The 6,313-nt window shown below is 44.0% G+C and overlaps 1 pseudogene; it reads right to left on the reverse strand.

Moving 5' to 3' along the window:
* The window catches only part of LOC124862482, an 18,815-nt pseudogene that overhangs the window by 8,921 nt on the left and 3,581 nt on the right, over positions 1 to 6,313 (reverse strand).

The raw sequence follows: 6,313 nt of genomic DNA on the forward strand, positions 1-6,313 counted from the left end.
TTCCCCCCAAGGCTGTGTTCTCTCTCCTCTGCTCTTCTCCCTGTACACCAACAGCTGCACCTCCAGTCACCAGTCTGTCAAGCTTCTGAAGTTTGCGGACGACACCACCCTGATCAGACTCATCTCTGATGGTGACGAGTCCGCGTAAAGATGGGAGGTGGACCATCTGTTGGACTGGTGCAGCCAGAACCACCTTGAGCTCAACGCTCTAAAGACAGTGGAGATGGTTGTGGACTTCAGGCAGAACCCAGCCCCACCTGCCCCCATCACCCTCTGTGACTCCACAATTGACACTGTGGAATCTTTCCGCTTCCTGGGAACCATCATCTCCCAGGATCTCAAGTGGGAGCCAAACATCAGCTCCCTCATCAAGAAAGCCCAGCAGAGGATGTTCTTCCTGTGGCAGCTGAAGAAATTCAACCTGCCAAAGACTATGATGGTGCACTTCTACACAGCCATCATTGAGTCCATCCTCACCTCCTCCATCACCATCTGGTACGCCGCTGCTACAGCCAAGGATAAGGGCAGGCTGCAGCATGTCATTCGGTCTGCTGAGAAGGTGATTGGCTGCAGTCTACTGTCGCTCCAGGAACTGTACACCTCCAGGACCCTGAAGCAGGCAGGGAAGATTCTGGCTGATCCCTCCCACCCCGGTCACAGACTCTTTGAAACTCTCCCCTCTGGCAGGAGGCTGCGGTCCATCCGGACCAAAACCTCACGCCACAAGAACAGTTTTTTCCCATCTGCCACCAGCCTTGTTAACAAAGCCTGGAAACCACACTGACACTGACCTTTTTTTTTGCTGACAGGACACCTGTAAACTGTAACTCTATGCGTTACATTAACGCTCAGCTTGGACTCCTGCTTTACTTGCACTGCCATACTTGCACACTGATCATCTGCACTGTTGTATTGCTCTTGCATCGTATACTGCTCTATACTTACTCACTCACTTAAAACTGTGCACATATATTTATATTATATTGTAGATATGTTTATACTGTTTAATTTGTATTGTATTGCACTGACTACGCCAAAACAAATTCCTTGTATGTCCAAAAACGTACTTGGCAATAAAGCTTTTCTGATTCTGATTCATAACTTTTATGGACAGGATTTCTAGACGCAGCCAAGGGCCGGAGGGGGTCTGGTTTGGGGACCAGTGGATTTCGTCTCTTCTTTTTGCAGATGACGTGGTCCTGCTGGCCCCCTCTAGCCAAGACCTACAGCATGCGCTGTGGCGGTTCGCAGCCAAGTGTGAAGTGGCTGGGATGAAGATCAGCTCCTCCAAGTCCGAGGCCATGGTTCTCGACCGGAAAAGGGGGGCCTGTCCTCTTCCGGTTGAAGGGGAGTTCCTGCCTCAAGTGGAGGAGTTTAAGTATCTCGGGGTCTTGTTCACGAGTGAGGGAAGAATGGAGCGGGAGATCGACAGACGGATCGGTGCGGCTGCCACAGTAATGGGGGCGCTGTGCCGGTCCATTGTGGTGAAGAGAGAGCTGAGCCGAAAAGCGAAGCTCTCGATTTACCGGTTGGTCTACGTTCCTACCCTCACCTATGGCCACGAACTTTGGGTCATGACCGAAAGAAGGAGATCCCGGATACAAGCGGCGAAAATGAGCTTCCTCCATAGGGTGGCCGGGCACTCCCTTAGAGATAGGGTGAGGAGCTCGGCCATCCGGGAGGGGCTCGGAGTAGAGCTGCTGCTCCTCCACATCGAGAGGAGCCAGTTGAGGTGGCTCAGGTATCTATACCCGATGCCTCCTGGAAGCCTCCCTCGGGAGGTGTTCCAGGCACGTCCCACCGGGAGGAGGCCCAGGGGACGGCCCTGGACACGCTGGAGGGACTATGTCTCTCGGCTGGCCTGGGAACGCCTTGGGCTCCCCCCGGAGGAGCTGGAGGAGGTGTCTGGGGAGAGGGACGTCTCTGCTGAGTCTGCTGCCCCCGCGACCCGGTCCCAGATAAGCGGAAGGCGACGAGTACGAGTAAATCATAGGGCTCTACATACCAATGACTGTAAATATTGAAGCTTTGCTAATGATATGATGAATTATGTTTTATTGTGTTTTTATCTTTAGCTATACAAATAAAGTTATTATTATTGTTATATATAAAAATCTAATCATTTTGGGCCTAACTACATGTTTAGCATCAAGGAACAGAAAAGAAGCATTGGGGTTCTCATGTTTTTTTTTGTTTAACTGTTCTTTGTAATTTTACTGTATTGCATGGTCTGGCGGGTTACCTCGGTCATTTTCTTTTGACATAATGTTAGATGGTAGCATCAAGCTCTTAGCTCGATCTGCTGGGATGGTAGCAGTCCTGCTAAACCCATCTGTCCTCGACGCGGCATAGGAGAAACTCTTTGTCTGGGGGATGAGAGCAACCTTCTGTTGAGAATTAAGCAATAGTTATTCAAAACGAAGGTTGCAGAGCACTTTCAGAAACACAAACAAAGCATGTTTGTACCTTTGACTCTGTTCGAAGTGCTGGATGGTCTCTCTCTGTGTTATTCACAGCGGACAGAGGCTCCAGAATGGTAGAGGGAACAAATCCTATTTTGTGATATGTATTCTGACACTTCCACCATCGCTCAAGGACCTAAAGAAAGTTAAGTTAAATCAGTATAGTTCTGCTTTTACGGGTCGGTCCATCATCTTTGAGACCACGTGTAGGTGTGCACAGTACCTCAAGTGTTTCTCCATGCAGTACAGAGAGTTCATGGCTGTTTCTGGCCACAAAGTCATAACTACAGTAATACATTCTCTCGCTGTTTGATGGAAGCCTATTTCCTTTCTGAAATTACATTAAGAAGTTATGTAACACATACAATGACAATGTTTTTTAAAGTATGGTAAGGTCTAAATAATTTTTGTTCTACTACCTACTTTTGTTTACCCCCCTTCACACCAAGCTGAGTCTTAACCACGTCATTAATATTAGCCTGAATTTGGAAGGTCAGTGTGGTGTAGTAGAGAGGTTTTCTGGGGTCCACAGAGCATGCACTGCCAGCACTGTAATGTAACTCATACTGACCTGTGTTGCTTGGTCATCAGAGAATTTAGAAAAGATGAGCCAAAATGGCATCATGCCAGCCTACCCTACATCTGGCTAGCAGGGCTCCAGGTAATTTTCTTTTGCCACTTTAGCCATGCAGCTGTCATGCACATCTCCTTCTGCCACTGATCTGGCTGCAGCAAAATGAATTTCATCAAGCAGCTCGCAATAAATGTTCATGGGAAGATCCCAATCTGGTGTGAAGAGGACTTTTATAATAGTCTGACTGAATTTTTATTATAACTACATAGAGTCATATTCCATAAATTTGAATATGCTTTCCAATGAAACTCTGTTGTCATATTAAAAGTATAATTTAAAAGTCAAAACTTTTAAGATAGCATCAGATATACTTTTCATTAAGCCCACATTTGTGCATCATTTATTTTATGATTTGATGTACTTTTCTAGCCTTAAATGTTTTCAAGGCTTTAAAACATTAGTCTGTGTGTACTTAATCAATATGAAAACTTTTCAATAATATTCTTATATTGAATGGGTCTGTAGAGTCACGGGGCGTAAATGTCATAATTTCTCATGTTCCATCAGCCATGTTTTTCCAGACTAAACTCTTACACATTTTCTGTCCCTTCTCTATGGTTCTTGGCTGCAGGATGAGCATGTTACTGTTGACTTTGCTTTTGTCTGCTTTCATTGAAAGCATCCTCTTTGTGCTGTAACTGGATGGGATCTTCTATTAGCTGGGAGGCTGAGTCATAAGCCTGTGGCTGCCACCCATCCAGGAAGACAGGTGAATATGGAGGAGCAGAAACAGTCTGCTCCAAACTTAGGAAAAGAGAAGGGTCTTGTTACAACAGTGATGCTGTAAATGGAACCAGAGATTGGTACAAAGAGAAACACACAGACCTGTGAGAGGTCCAGTTGGGTCCTAGTGATCTCCACAGCTCCTTTTCCTCTTCAGTCAGGTGCGCTTGGAGCAGGGAAACAGCACCTCTGGTCATAGCTGGACTCTCCACAGATGCACCTAATGTTGGCCCTCCAGTTGTTTTCACCATCTATTAACAGAGAATGGATACCACTCCAGTTACAGAAAAAGGAAACAAGAGGGGAAACACTTAATCAAATACACACAAACAGTAGGACCTACTAATCTAAGAGGCACAAAGATGTGGTGGAGCAGATCTGGTGCATCTGGTTGCGAGATAGATGACTTCAGGCGATCCTAAATCAGACAGAAATTACTTTTATACATGGTCACTTGCCAGCTCTTTTAACATCCCAGAACTAGTCTGTGGATGCATATATATTACCAGTAAACAGAAGGAGTACTTCATTTTCTGAAAGATGTCCACAAATTCCAGCTCTGATGGAGGGATTGCTTTTTTGGTCAACAGGTTGTCTGCAGAACCAGAGAGAGCAATCATAATTACAACTCTAACAGCAGAACAGAGCATGCAGCTAAAAACAGACAAGAAGCAAAAACGCGAGGCCACAAACTAAACACCTTTAAGAGATTTTAATAATCTCCTTTTCACCTCTGGCATGTAAAAAAAAAACATGGGATTTTATTACGCTGAGCCTTTAATTCACAGAATTTTATACACCATAAGGTTTACAGCCAATATCCTATTTTAGAAAATCACTAAATATATTTATGGTTAAAACAAAGATGCATAACACTTTTCTTCCCTCACTGTTTAACATTAAATCATTAAAGGGAGTTAAAAAAAAAATCACCAAGGCATACTGCTAGTGAACCACACCAAGGAATGGCCTCTTGGTCACACTAAGTCTCCATTTGACCTACTTATTTTAAGGGTTTTGCACACCAGGGCTGCCAACATTACTAGTTGCTGTATGTACTGTGTCAATACATGTGTCAAATTCCAGCTGCTCAGTCATCACAGAAGAATGAAGGGAGTCTTTAACCTTTCTGTGATGACTGAGACAACTTCTTTGTTTTATTTCCCAGCCACACAAACTGGATTAATGATTGCGACAAGCCGTCTACGCAAGCTATGTGCTGAAATTAGATTCATTAAACCGGCAAAAATGGATAATGATTTAAGGACTGAATGTAGGTGTGTCACATAGTTGTATTAGATAGAAACAAAAAGCAAAATAGAAATAGGTGAATGATTATAGGGTAAGGTGACCATCCCATTAAGTCATTAAGTAGTCCTCTAAGATTGGTTCGTCCTGCCTTCAAGACAAAAGGAGGGGCATCACAACAAATGCAAGAGTTTTCTGAATTACCTTAAAGCATTTTTCAGCAATCTGCCTGCTGGCTTGTTTTAGTATGTAACAAAATGCTAAAACAGTTTTTCTCTGCCTTAACTTATCTACAGCCTTAACAAATCAAGCCCTGAAGTTATGACCAAAGGTGTCTTAATTCAATACAGTAGATTATGTTACAAAAAAGTTTTCCAGCTTTGTGACCACCAGCATTTCATTAACATGTACCACCTCACCTCCCTTCTCATTTTTGTTGCTTTTTTTGCCACTCTTTTTGGTCCTTTGGTTAAGAATGCTTTGGGCTTCTGCTGTCTGCTGCAAGCGAGTCATGAATCTCTCCATATCGTCAAAGCAGTGATTCATGATTTCCTGAGAAATATTGGTCATGTATTAGATGTTGTAGCCATGAGAATAAGCAACCATTACTTATGACATGTAAAATAATATCTTAAATGTCAAACGTTTCTTACTAGATGTGGCTCTATTACCACATAATAGTTTGCCCTGTCCGCTAAGTACATTGTAACTAAATTTCCTATTCTTCTAAATTACAACTGAGCTTTATCTCTGCTTCCATGTATTTTGGTATTTCATTTTTGAACTTTCCATTCCATCCATTTTCTCTATCCACTTCTTCCGTACAGGGCCACAGTGGAGCTGGTGCCTGACTCCAGCGGTAATTGGGCGAGAGGCAGGGTACACCCTGGACAGGTCACCAGTCATTGCAGGGCAACACAGAGACACACAGGACAAACAAACCACACACATACCCATTCATACCTAAGGGGAATTAATATAGAGATCAATTAATCTAACAGTCATGTTTTTGGACGGATGGGTGGTCTTTGGATAGGAAGAAGTCAGAGCACCCACACATGCACAGGGAGAACATGCAAACTCCTTGCAGAAAGACCCCAGGCTGGGATTCGAACCCAGCGCCTTCTCACTCCAAGGCAACAGTGCTACCAACTGCGCCAAAGTGCAGCCCCATTTTTCATCAATATTAGCGAATAAATTTGTAACTTCATTCATACAGTCTTGATGATTTGTAAGGTTAAATCTG

This window comes from Girardinichthys multiradiatus, chromosome X, assembly GCF_021462225.1.
Source record: "Girardinichthys multiradiatus isolate DD_20200921_A chromosome X, DD_fGirMul_XY1, whole genome shotgun sequence".
In the NCBI taxonomy this organism is placed as follows: Eukaryota; Metazoa; Chordata; class Actinopteri; order Cyprinodontiformes; family Goodeidae; genus Girardinichthys; species Girardinichthys multiradiatus.